This window comes from Desmodus rotundus, chromosome 2 (assembly GCF_022682495.2).
Source record: "Desmodus rotundus isolate HL8 chromosome 2, HLdesRot8A.1, whole genome shotgun sequence".
NCBI classification, from domain to species: domain Eukaryota; kingdom Metazoa; phylum Chordata; class Mammalia; order Chiroptera; family Phyllostomidae; genus Desmodus; species Desmodus rotundus.
Genome location: NC_071388.1, coordinates 67,123,612 through 67,138,316, shown reverse-complemented (window position 1 = coordinate 67,138,316; position 14,705 = coordinate 67,123,612).

Genomic DNA, 14,705 nt, shown 5'->3' with positions numbered 1-14,705 from the left:
TAATATACAAAAAAATAATAATGGCGTTATCCTTCCATGTTGCTGGAAAGTGCACAATGTATTGACTTTGATCATCTCATTACTAACCATGTAAGCATTACAGTGGTTTTCCTACAGCATGCAGACAGTATGATGCAATCATCCTTTATATTCTCTGAAACAATAGCCATAGAGTCCCCATATTATGTGTTGTGTTGACAAAGAGCTATTCTTGTTTGTAACTTGAAATTTAAAATGTTTATTTTCTTCTCCAGACATGTTTAAACTTAAAAAAGCTAGATGAAAAATATAGTAGCAAATATTAAAATAATTTACTTTTAGCATTAAGCATTGACCTATACATTTTCCTTTACTTTTTCCACTATCATTTAAATTCAGCAATTAAGTTTCTTATGTCACAAATGGAGTTAGCATTTTGAAAGCACTTGAATATAATCAACAACCAGACAATTACTTTTTACCAGGAATATTGGTGTGTTGTATGTTTTTATTTAACTTGAAAAAACAAGGAACTTAAAGTTTAATTCCTCTCTTTAGGGTTTGATATTAATGTGCTTATAAGAACAACACTATAGTCACTCTATATTAAATTATTTAAATATTTTTAGCAAGAAGGTAGACCTTTTTAAAAACAGTCTGAAAAAAATGTTTCTGAAGCCTATCAAAAAATAATGTATGATTTCTCCCTGCTGGCTTAGCAGAATAATAAAAATAAGGAAACCCCTATAAGGATTTCATAAATTCTAAGATAGTAAAGCCTATTAATGTAAAGAATCTATGAGACATCTTTTGAAAGTTATAAAACATCCACCATCATAGCAACATTAGTTTATGTACCAAAAGCACAGACTTGTCAGCATTCATACACATTTCCAGTTGCCCACATTCACTTCCAATTAGATCCACAAACACAGTAGCACTCTAACCCAAGACCATATACAACATGCATACAGGCACATAACATATGCATGCATACAGGCACACATCAAAATCCCTTTTTTGTTAGTAATCTCATTACTAGTGCTAGCGTGGGAGTCTTTGCTTTCCTCTCTCTGGAAATCTGCAGTCCTTTCTAGTCCTTGCCCCGTGGACTGGTTTCCAGGTCCCTTCTTCTGCCTGCTGACTGTTGGACCTTGTAGCTAAGAATGTCCCTGGAACCTCATGTGCAACCTGGCAATCATCATTACTGAGAAACTAGTTCAGTATTAAATGATATATTTTAAATCACTTAATTATTTTTGCATCTTATTAAATTTAAAAATAACCTAATCTGGTGAACCAAAAATAATAGATGCATATTTTATATTAATTTGAATAAAATTTGCATGTTAATCAACTAATTGCTAAATGCCAAAAAATAACTTTTCTTATTGCCTCTTCTCTCCCTGCCTTTCAGTGTATCTAAAATAAAGATGACCCAAATTAGAAATATAAGACTTTGAGGTACACGTAAGGATTAACAGCCCTGAATATAGCACAGTTATTTCAGCATCTTTATTTCTGAAGTTGCTGCATATGAATTTATCTTTCCAGAACTGTTTAAATGGTAACCATAGGGCAAACTATTTCATACATTTGGCAACTAAATCAAAAGGTTTATTATCAATAATTAAATTCTCTAAGAAATCATCAAGTCTAGATATTGAAACTGTTAAAATAAGCAAACCAAGTATTTTCCCATTCTGTAAATCTTGCCCTGTTAAGTGACTGTAATTAGCTAGTTAGCTAGCAGCTTAGTGACTGGCCGGCCCACCATTAAGAGCCCATTTTATGCCAACCCGATGCGAAAGTAAGAATGTACTAGATGGTTACCATTGCAGGTTGGATTGTGTTCCCTAAAAGTTATGTTGACATTTTATTGTTCAGATTTTTGATCTTCTTCTAAAGAAGACCCTTCAACATTTCATATAATATTGGTTAGCTGGAATGAGGAATTCCTTTTGCTTTTTCTTGTCTGGGAAGCTCTTCACCTGTCCTTCAATTATAGGTAGTTTTGCTGGGTAGAGTAATCTTGGTTGGAAGGCCTTGCTTTTATCACTTTGAATATTTCTTTACAGTCTCTTCTGGCTGCAAAGTTTTTGTTGAGAAATCAGCTGACAGTCTTCTGAGATCTCTCTTTTAGATAACTAACTGCTTTACTTTTGCTGCTTTTAAGATTTTCTTTTTGTTTTTAACCTTTGGCATTTTAATTATGATGTGTCTTAGTGTGGGATTCTTTGAGTTCACCTCGCTTGTGACTCTGTGCTTCCTGGACTTGTATGTCCATTGTTGGGAACTGCCCTGCCTGGTTTCAGAAGCTGTAACCCCCCCCCCCCCCCCCCCTGGCTAAGGCTGAGTGACAGACCTTGGGACCATAAGCCACTAAGGAGACAAAGCTTATCTCCCTGGCAGGGGCACCACCTCTGCCCACTTTACTTTACCTTGCTTGGCCCTGAGCCTGACCAGTTAGCCAATGATGGGTAAGATTCCTCAAGGGAGGGAGGACCTAAGACAGGCATGGTCATGAAGAGGCCCTCACAGAAGGACTTGGGGGGCTATAAGAAAAGGGGGTGATGGACCCTTGCCCCTGGGCTTTGACATAGCCTGAGTCCTCATTCTGTCTGCAAGAAGTCTCCTGATCTCTTGGCTGCCTTACTTCCCCTGCCTGATTTAAGCCTGAAACAATGACAGAGGGTGGTGCAGCCCTGTGCTGGAAAGGGCAGATTCCCCGGGGCAGGTCAGGCCTAAGAAAGACTACATAAAACCCTGTGAAACCTGCTTTGCTAAGAATGTCCTCAATTTTCTGATAAGGGTCCAAGCATGAAATGAGCTTGTTTCCCAAAGTTTTATAGACCTTTAACTAACTGACCCTGACTCTGAATAAGCCCTCAGAATCCTTTGTATGTTATCTATTGTTTGATCCTTACTACCTGACAGTGATTGATGAGCTTTATCTGTATTCCTGTGCGAAATGAACCTAATAAAAGCCCATTGAGGAAAGGGCTCTTGGTCCTTCTCCTTTGAGAGATTGGCCACCTTTCCTCCCCAAGCAGATCATGTCTTGGTAGACTTATTCTCATCCGTGGTGGACAGGGGGCTCTGAGGGCAAAGCTCCCCCACAGTCCATTACTTCCACCAAGTTAGGGAAGTTTTCTGTCATTATTTTTTCAAGTAGGTTTCCAATTTCTTGCTTTCTTTCTTCTCTTTCTGGCACCTCCACAATACAAACAATACAATGGCAAGAAATATGTATAAACTGATTCTAAAAAACAAAATAAACAAGCAGAACAAAAACAGAGTCATAGGCACAGAGAATGTTTTGATGGTTACCAGATGGGAAGGGGTTAGGGGGATGAACAAAAAGTTGGAGGAATTAAGAAGTACAAATAGGTAGTTACAGAATAGCCATGGACATGTAAAGTACAGCATAGAGAAGAGAGTAGCCAAAGAACACATATATATAACACATGGACATGGACAATGGTGTGGAGATTGTCTGAAGAAGTAGGAGGAAGCTGGATAAAAGGAGACAAAAGAAAAAAATGGAACAACTGTAACAGCATAAACACTAAAATATAATTTTTTAAAAAGACATGTTGAAATCTTAACTTCTGATACCTATGACTATAATCTTATTTGAAGGTACTAGGGTCTTTTCCAATGCCAACAAGTTAAGATAAGATCATACTGAATTAGGGCAGGCTCTAAACCAGTATCAACAGTGACCTTACCAGAGAGGAGAAGACCCTTGGATACATAGACAGGGGCACACACCAGGTGAAGACAGAGGCAGAGATTGAAATGATATTTCTATACAGATGCCAGTATTGCCATTAACTGCCAAATGCTGGAGAGATGTATGGAACAGATTCACCCTCAGAACCTCCAGTATCAATCAACTCTGCCAACGTTTTATTTTGGGAATTTTACCCTCCAGAACTGGAAAAAAATACATATCTGATTTTGTAAGTAATCCAGTTTGCAGTATTTTGTTACAGCAGCCCTAGGAAACCTGAACAGTTTATTTAATATAATCTTTTTCCAAAATCTATGATAAGCCAGGCACTAGGTGGGTCTTTGAGTCCACGGCATGTAACAAAATCCTGGTCATTCCCTCCAGGACACTTCAGCAAATGAAGTAATCATTACAATCAGGCATAAAACTATCTTCAACAGGTGTTTTCTGAGCATGTAGGAAGACCCTTAGAGTAGTCTTGGGGAATCGGAACAATATTTCTAGAGCATATGGCCTCTCAGCTAAGATCTAAACAACACATAAAGTAAGCCAAGAAATATTAGGGGCAAGATAAGGATGGTAGTGGGAAGAAAAGATGAAATCATTCCAAGCAGAGGCAAGAGCATATGGAAAAGCTTAACAGGAAAACAAGTCATATGAAGGTGTGTTAAATTTCCAGAACTCCCAGTCCACTCATTCACTGCAAAAACCATATATATAAAAACTTGTAGCACACCTTATTAGGAGCTAAACATGATTTCTTTTTCTTTACATGTTCTGAGTTAATAAGATAGTCTCCCAATAATAAAATGTAATATCTTTTGTAGGAGAATTCCTCCGAACAAGATTATCAGATGACTGATCTTTTTTACTGAAATTAAAACTCCAAGTCCTCAGTTACATAAACAAATATTCCACCACCACCTCTGTGCTACTCCCAAAGTCTTGTGAAAGTGCTTTTAAATTATTTCCACCTTTAAAATTTCCCAGATGTCAGAGGCATTTGGTCTATATTATAAACCAATTATCTAAAATACTCAAACTTATATAATCAGTAAAGAAAGCATTTTCCTTTGCAGCCTAAAGTGCAAGACAGCATCTTAAATCAGTGTAGCTGATAGAAAAATTCAGATGAAACACCACTCTGAATCTTAGAGGTTACTGAAGCAGAGTATTCAGGATATACTAGTTACTATGATAACCTCACTTTTTAATTAGTAAATAGTCTTACAAATCTCAAATAATCTGTTGACAATTAAGATTAACCGTAGTACAGTTAAGCTATACATCTCTCTTTTTGAAAAATATAAAAGACAAAGTTACTGACCAGTATTTTTCTAAAGAAAGACACAAGTATTTACTTATCCATCTTCAAGTAAGTTTGGGTTCTCATTTTATATCCAAAATTTTCAAACATCTCCAGGGTTTTATTTATCTACTTGCATCATTTTCTGGAGCAAAGGAAATAAGCCTGTGTCAACTTCCTTTCTACTACAGCTCACCCTCTTCAAACGTATGTCAATTTTAGTGGTAACGCTAAATTCAATAGCCTGTGAGGCTATTTACTAGTATTACAATTTTACAGTTACTATATATAAAACACACAATCACTCTAAGTAGGTTAGGGTGGATAATAATCATTCATAACCTTTTAAGGATATCACACACACACACACAACACAGTTTGTCACTTAATGAGAAAAGAAAAAAAATCTAGGAGTAAACAAGTGGATCTAATTTAAGATCTCAGAAATCTTTTTTTTTCTCTTAGCACATGCCTTTCTTCTGGTGACCCTCAGCACTTGCTTTTCCATCTGGATCTCTAAGGAGGAATAGGGAGGGATGGAGGTTTGGCCCCAGAAGGAAGTGCACTTAAACCCAAAGTCCAAATCCAACCCATTTGTCATCAGTACTTTGCATGACCAAACCTATTATCTGAATATCCAAAGGGAAAACAGGTAAAACTGAAAAAAAGTCAGCAATATCTTTACCTTAACTAAATGAAAAAGGAAATGTTAGTGCTCACTGTATAAGCCAAGTACATATCCAATATTAAACATGAGGTATTTAAATTCTATTCAGAACGAGAACTCTTTAAGTATTTGGTAGGCTGAATATTTTTGTCCATTTTTCAATATTAACTGTTGGGTTTCTCCAAAGGCAGGATACGCTCATGGAACTCTTGTTTACCTACTTTATATTTTCATAGCTATCTTCCCTAGATCTTTAAAGACGGGCTTATTTAGGCTTACACTTACAGCACAGTTGCTGCCTCATGACTCTTTCTGAAATACCCCTTAACATTAGTTACTATTTATTGAATATTTGGTGTATGTCAAGTGATTTACATAAAGTGTCCCATTATTTGTCAGAGCAGTAAATAACATTAACCCCTTCTTTTGACATCTAGGGAAATTGAGACCTAGAGATGTTGACTTAGTTAATTTACTGTGGTGTGCGTAGCTATTAATGTTGAATGCCAGTTAAAACCTAGGTTTTTCTTGAGCTCAAATCCAAAGCCTTTAATCTCTATGCCAAAGATTCTCAAATTTTAGCTTGAATTAAGCTTGCTAAAGTGCGGATTGCTGAGCCCCACCCCTTTAGTTTCTAATTCAAGGCTCTTGCATTTCTAACCAGTTCTCAGATATGACTGCTGCTGTCGATCCTGGACCAGCGTCAAAAACCCTGTAGTACACTAAATTCTATTCCTTCTCGCTGACCGCCTTTCAACCCCACCTCCCCAGTCCTTACCCCACTGCCGAAGCACTGCGCTGCAACAGTTTTCAATCTCACCCATACCTTTGAATCACCTGGGGGAAATTATCAAAATAAGAAAAATAACATACCTGGCCCCCTACCAAACACATTACATCAGGATATCTGGAGGGGGCATCTGGATACAAGTTATTTTTACAAGCTACCCAGAGGATTCCACCCCCTTTTTTCAGACTTCCACCCCCTTTGTTCACTCAGTCCTTTGTGGTCCCAGACTCTAGAAACAGGAAAGTACTAAGCTCTCTATCCTTTGGTCTACCTTGTCTCCCTTTCTGGTTCTTTAGAATATTACTCTAAAGCTCAACCCATAGAACCATTCCTAGCTCTTGACAGTATCTGTTCTCAGGAAGGCCCTACACCCCTTGTGTCACTGTGGGTTACTGGTAAGGTCATTCGGCAATGTCCCACTTAGCTCATGATTTACTTCTGCTGTGTTCTTTCTGCCTCCTTCCATCAACTGCCAATATTAATAACTTTGGGGGTTAAAACTTGAAATGTTGCACTCACTGGAGCCTGTGCCTACAGGGCTTATGTCAGCCTGCTGGGCCTAGTTTTACCAGCCCCTGCCACAGCCTACAGAGGACAAGTGTTTAAATCTGACTGTCACTCCCCGTCATTAGTGAGCTTCCGGCATCTTAACTAAAGATACTAATTGTCCTACTCATCTTTAAATGGTGAAGTTGAGTGTTTTATAGGGTGGAACTATATAGTATATTGATGAACAAAATAAAAATTTCCAGTAATTTAAATTAAAAAAACAAAATTTTCCAAACTTTCTAAATAAACTTCATTTTTTTCATTGTCATTCATTTAACAATTATCCATCCAATGCTTATTATATGACAAATATTCTTTTATATGCTGAGGATACAACCATGAAGAAAACAGACCCAAATGTCCTACCCCTTATGGAACTTGTACTTTAGTACAGTGATTTTCAACCAGTGTGTCCTAAGCAGCACACCTGTGTGCTGCAAGGATATTTAGAACATGCGATACTTAACTGTTTAGCTAGGGGCACTGGCCACTTTTCCCTTAGACTGCCAAATTAAAAAATGACAATAGCCAACAGAATAACAATCATCAGTTGTGAATGCCCTGCCTTGAGCCATAAATATATAGGTCATATAATACAGTTGCATCTTATTGGTCACGTTGCATAATAAGGTTGTGCCTGATTGGTTAATTCTTGGTACCAGTTTATATACAAGTATAGGCACCCAAATTTTTACAAAGCCACTTTGGACCAAAAAGAGGAAGTAAACATTTATTATTGTTATTGTTATTGTTATTATTATTATTAAAATGACTCAAAATTATACCTATTTTTATCAGATCAGCAAAAAAATTTTTTTTTGGTGTGCTGCAGAATTTTAGTAATTAGTTTATATGTGCCATAAGATGAAAACGGTTGAAAATCACTGCTTTAGTACAGGCATACAGATAATAAAACATGTAAAATTTAGAGAATGTAATCAGCACTACTAAGGAAATTAAACTGAAGAAAGGGAAAGCTGGAAAGACACAGGCGTGGTACTGGTTGCTTTTTTTTTTTTTACAAGGAAATCCTTGATGGTAAATTGACATCTGAAGAAGTATCAGAGGGAAATAAGAAATAAGCCATGAGCCTGTTTTGGAGCAATTTTAAGAATATGATTCCACTCTGAAATGGGAAGCCATTAGAGAGTTTGGTCAGAGAAGTGACATGATCTGGACGAGCTAACAGAATCATGTCTGCTGCTGTATGAAGAGTAAATTACGAGAAGCCAAGTATGGAAGCAGGGAAATCAGTTACGAAATGTTAGTGATATTCCCAATGAGAAATTACATTCCCTTGGATGGAAGTAATGGGAGTAGTTAATTTCTAAATATATGTTGAAGGTGCAGACAACAGAATGTTTTAATAGATCAAATACATTGTGTAGTATACAAAGGAGTAAAGGTCCCCTCCAAAATTTTTGTTCTGAGCACCCGGAAGGATAGAATTGCCATTTATTAAAATTGAAAAGATTTGCAAAAGATTTATTAAAATCGAAAAGACTTGAGGGATTGAAATTAGGATTCCATGTTAGAAAGGTTAAACTGAGATATTAAGTTATTAAGCTACTGGCTAAATGATACAGGTATTCAAGGTAGAGGCCCCAGGGCATAGACACAAATGCCTCATTGTACAGCACTAGAGGAGATTATCTTGCGAGTGGTCATAGGGAATGGACCCTAGGACTAAGCCCTAAATCGCTTTGGTGGGTGAGCAAGAAAGAAAAAGAAAGGTATGAGCTGTCTCAGAAGCCAAGCTGAGAAAGCATTTTCAGGAAAAGGTAATAAACAGCCCATGGTGCCAAATGCAGCTGATAGGGAAAGTGCTGACCCCTGCAGCACATCATGGAGAACATGACAAGCAGTTTCGTCAGAGAGGTGGGGGCATTCCCAGTGTTTTACATTCATATGTTCTTTTCTCTTTTTTAAAAATCTTTATTGTATTTTTTTCTATTACCATTTAGTCCCTTTACATGCCCCTCCCCCCAGCAATCACCACACTGTTGTCCATATTCACCATTTTCTAAGTAGGTCAAACATTGTAACCTATAAGAAGCAGTAGACACTGTACATAGTATCTGAATTCAGAGGGCTTCTGACTCTAACACAAACAGTATACACTGTCCTTACAGCAAATTAAGGTTATACAGTTTAGGCAATTTTTGCATATTACATCTCACTAGCCTTGAGCTCAAAATAAAAGAATCTTCTTGGCCATATTCAACCCCAAACCTAAAGCCACTGACAGCTCTGAGCAGGCTTTGTCAGCCAGCCCCCTTCTGTCTTCATTGTTTTTCCCTCAGCAAAGAGCTCCCATCCAGACTGTAAGAGGTTCCTAAACCTAAGTGTAAACATGGGATTTTCCTTCAAGTCAGTATTGCCTCCAGCAAGGGCATCCCTCAAAATGGATCAGATCATCCCTCTGTAGGAATTCTTCACTTTTAAACTCTCTAGCACTCTTTCCTGATAGGGGGCTCTGGGAAGGTTAATTGGTAATTTCTCTTTGAATGTGAAGCCTATTTAGCTAATTATTTGGTTTTTTATGTTATTTTTAGAAGATTCCTTTAGAGAATTTTTTTAGAGGTTCCTCTCCTTCCATATACTTTCAGATGTATTTTTTAAACTTAAAGGCAAATAAAGTAAGTTTGATTTAATTCAAAATATTATAATTAAGGGGATGAGCCCATTATATATCTATAAAAATTAGATCTTTATTTTATGGAAGAAAATGAAGTAACTTTATAAGTTTTATGAGAGGCTTGTGACTGAGAAATAAGAAACAGGCTATAAAATATCAGATGTTAAAAAGTCTGACTCTTGTATCTAATAAGTTGAAGTGAACCAACTAAATGTCACTTTCTCAGTCACCGTCTGTAACCACACTTCCAATATCACCTTATCTCCTGTTATTCTACAGCAAGCGTCCTGACTTCCCACATGCATTCTATCATAACATGAAATTATTTCTGGCTTGCTAAACTTCTTTATTGTTTATCTCCCTGATTAGAATGTAAGCACCATGAAATCAGGAACCATATTTTTCTTATTCTCCTTGTTAACTCAAACATGTCTTATAGTACTTGGAGAATGTTAAGGATTTAATAAATATTTGTTGAGCAAAGGAAAGAGTAAATAAATTAGTGAATCAAGTAACTAAGTGGTTAACTCTTTGATTGAAATTATATAGCTTAAAGCAGTGGCTTTTCATACGTTTGAAGTCAAGAACCCTTATACTATAGGCCGACCTAAAGCAGACCTGCTCCAGGCCAATCCCTGCCTGGTAACAATATGACAGTTTTAAAACGTACATTTCTCCTGTTATATATCTCATCCCCAGATAAGACACATGAAATAGTTTCCGAGCCTTCTACTACCCACAATTCTTAAGTTTTGTTGAGATATTCTAGAACCAAAAGTACAAAACATTATCAGAATTTCCTTTGTTATAGTTCCTTCTATACTATGCTTACTTGGCAATTAATCATGAATAAACAGTCTATGTTCATCTATTTAAGTTATGGGAAAAACAATGCCCCCCAGCAATTTCTACCGATTCTGTTCAATTGCATTTATCTTAAATGCTGGCCCCAATATCCTAAATTGATTGCATGATTCACAAAAGCGTGTGGTTCTTTGCTTTGGTTTCAACCCCTACAGAACTCTACTGTAGAGAAGATCATGCTCCCTGGTTGTACAGAAACACTCATTTCAGTAATTCTGATAAAAACACTGAACTGAGTTCAACATCACTTGTCAGTTCTTCTATAGCTGTTGAAAATACCTACCAAGATATTGTTTTACCTTTATTCTGTCACTGTAAGGCCAGATTTATTCCAGAAGGTAACTCTGTACGTTATCATTTGCTCTGTAGACCGCAAAACCCTGCTTCCACTCTCCAGTTAGGCTCACCGTCTACCTTGGATTTTAGACTCAGCAGCACATGCCAACTTTCCTATTCATCTTGCTCCGTTCTCTAGCCATTCCACTTTAAAGCACATCTTCTAGCCTTCACTCCCCGGTTACCCTATTCCACATTCATCTATGACCTGCCGCTACTGACTCTCCCCATATGAGAAAATTATATAACATAAAGTTTCAAAACATTTTAAAAAACAAAAACTAGTTTCCTGACCGGAGTGGCTCAGTTGGTTGGGTGTCATCCCGCAAAGCAAAATGTCACTGGTTTGATTCCCAATCAGGGCACATGCCTGGGTTGCTGGTTTGGTTCGCAGTCCTGGTGCATTCCAGAAACAACCTATAGATATTTCTCTCTCACATCAGTTTTTACTCTCCCTCTGTTTCTCCCTTTCTTCCCCTCTCTCCAGAAATAAAATAAATAAAATCTTTGACAAAAAACAAAAGACAAAAACTAGCTTGGTAAATTCAGCCGTCTAGTTCGAATAAAACTGGAAAAGATAGTAAGTTCAGACGCCAGAATTAAGTTAAGCTTTAAATTCTGCCTCTTTCCAATGGTTAAGAGGATATATACAATCTCTAAACTGATTTTAAAAATCATTTAATAAGATATCAATTATCTTCAACTATATGGAAATAATCTACAGCCTTTCTTTTAAAGTGCATAAATTAGTGGAGTTATATGCTTTTTCACTTCTGGGTCTTCAGCTATCTCTGTACTCTTTAAAAAAAAATGCAGGGGAATCTGTAAAAACTATGTAGGCCATTGGGATCTTAGACAATGGTTCTCAACTGGTTACACAGGAAAATCACCAAGGCTATCTAAATAATAGGAGTGAAACCCTACTTGAGAAGTTTTAAAAGCTCCCCAGGTAATATGCAACTATGTTTGAAAACCACTGCTTTACACAGTAAAACCAAAGAGACAAGAAGACGAAGACAAAGGAGGAGGAGGAGGAGAAGAAGAAGGAGAGGAGGTGGTGGTGGAGGAGGAGGAGGAAGAGGAAGAAGAAGAAGAAAGAAGGACAGGATGTCCCAATATTGAGGGAGAAGAGGAGGAGATGAGCATCGGGGAAATAAAACAAAATAAAACTTACCCTGATGTAGAAAGCAGGTGGTAGGTCATTCAAGGTAGTCTCCAAGCCAAGTCCCTGGGAAATTTTTAATTTAAATTCCTAGACACAGGAATCTACCTATCAGAAGAACCCTTTGAATGCCCTTGACTCATACCTACTTGGCAGTTACACTGGAGGGGAAGTTGAATGAAAAAGGCTATAATCCTTGGCAAAGAGTCTTCTTTTACTTCTTAAAGAGTTCATAGTTACCCTGTTAGCCCTATGAAAAGAAACAGAACAAAAACACTTAAAAATTTTTCCCTATAGTCAGGGTCAGAAAGACCTGCAAGTCCTCTCCTTGCACAGGCCTCTGCAGCTGCTGGTAGATGCTGGGACTTGCAAAGGCCCAGGTGAGGTGGAGAAGTCAAGTTGCAATCATGAAGCATTTCTATATAAGCATTTCCAGTGAATAGCCTAAAAAGATCTGAGAAGAAATGGACCTGGTTGGTTTTCATCTGTTCTCTCACTTTAAATAAAATTTCATTTTTCATACTTATTTTTGTATTTGCACTTTTTCTGAAAGAGAGTCCTCCAAATTGATTAAGCTTCAGGCTCCACAAAACCTGGATCCAGCCTTGCCCACTGTTGATATAGCCTGCTACGTGAAAGTTATAGAAGGCACAAGTTTTCATCCAGATTGTTCTTTTCTCACACATGCTTTATGAAATGAAAATGAAGATATGTGCAATCAGTCAATAAAAGAATCAATAACATTGAGAGTTGCTTATAAAAATCTAGGGGGAGGCTGCTTTCTTTATCTTGGAGTGAACTCTTATATTGGGGAAAGTATAAAGAAAATAATTGATGCTTTGTCAAAACTGAGCTACCCAAACAGTGCCTAGAATTTTATAAGAATTTTTTATTAAATCTATTGGGGTGACATTGGTTAATAGGATCACATAGGTTTCAAGTCTACATTGCCATAAATGGTTATGCTTGCAGATAAGCCATTCGACATCTTGGAAAGTTTTTAGGAATTCCTAATTTTACAGCAAGATCGAATGAATAATCAATATACATGTCATATGCATGCCAAAGGGTGGAAAAAATCCATTGAAAATTTAGGGCATGGGAATGCAGATATGAGGGGAAGTACTTCATATTGGGGTGGCAAGGAGAGAAGTAGGTCAGGACAGAGATTATGCAACATGGGCATTTGACCTAGGCCTTAAAGGGTAGATGAAACTATTGTAGTTGGAGCAAGAGAAAGAAAACATTTTAAGTGGAGAGAATTTCAGACACCCACTAATGCCTAGATAGTATATCCCAAATTTACCAGGCACCATCACACCTCAGATACAATTGTCATAATGAGCCCATGAAGTAAGCCTCTCAAGCATGTTTTGTCAGGCCACGTGTGCTCCTGTAGGCTGATGAAGAAAGTAAACCTTGAAAGAGGTTAAATGGATTATTCAGTTTCTCGTATGGGCACCGAATAAACTTAAACCTGGGAACTCTGACTTTAATTTCCACATTACCCCCACAATACCACATACCTTCTCATCTTTTCCAATTTTTCCATTATCCCCCATTGCCTTCTCCACACCTACCTCTGTGCACCATAGACCTATAACAACTATTCAAAGGTACACGCTGAATAACCTCCTTATACGGAAAGGCAGTCACTTTATTCCAGGGACTGCTGAGGACAAAAAGCAAACAAAAGAAATGGAACAGTTAGGCAAGCCAGGTACCATGAAAACCTTGTAAGTGCTAGGAACCTCTTCCCATTAAAATGCCAAATGTATTGACTCTCTGACAAAGAACATTCAATTTGTTACTCTTTAATGACACACCAAACTATATATGTTATACATGCTTCAAATAATTATCCCAGAAAGCATTACAGGCCCATAAAAATCAGAATGAGATTTTCTTTAATGAACCTGGAACCTAAATTTTCATCAGTTTAAGTGTTTTAGGGTAGAGACCGACCCAAAGCATTCGTCACACTCTCAGGCTGCTTTGTTTTTACTTTATCATACGAGCTCAGATTTTGTCTCACTGGAAAAAAAAGCAAAAAACTACCTGATGCCTACCCATGATAAATAAATGATTTAGTGACGAAGTAACTGGTTTTGAATATCACAAAGATTATATTTTTAATAAAAAGAAAAGAAGAAAGAAGGAAAAAAGAACATATAATGAACTTTATAGGGCCTTACCAATGTTAACACTAAACCAAAAAGGCAGTATTAGCTGTTCTTCTTTTTTTCAGTTTTCAAAATGTGCTGTCCTTAACAATTTCAATTTTTTTAATTGCTTAGAGTAAAACTGACATTTCCCTTAAAGTTTATATCCATTTTACCATTCTGAACAGCCTCTTGAACTTTAAAGATGACCTCAGATTTTTGTAGTATATGCTTGACTTCCAAAGTAAAAGTGCTATTAAGATTTTGAAACACCTAATAACAAATATGATATAATATGGTAGAACTATGCTGTGTTGTTAGCTTCAAAATACCAAATACATTCATGTACAGATAAATTCTAAGAGATGTGATTGGACCCAAACAGAAAATCTTTAATTTTTACTGGAGTGTTAAATGTTTAAGAAAATCACCATCTGGTAAACATTTTCTTAGTAATAAAATACAGAGTGATTTTCTAAGTTTTATCGGTTTTTGAAATAAGAATAATTATTAATA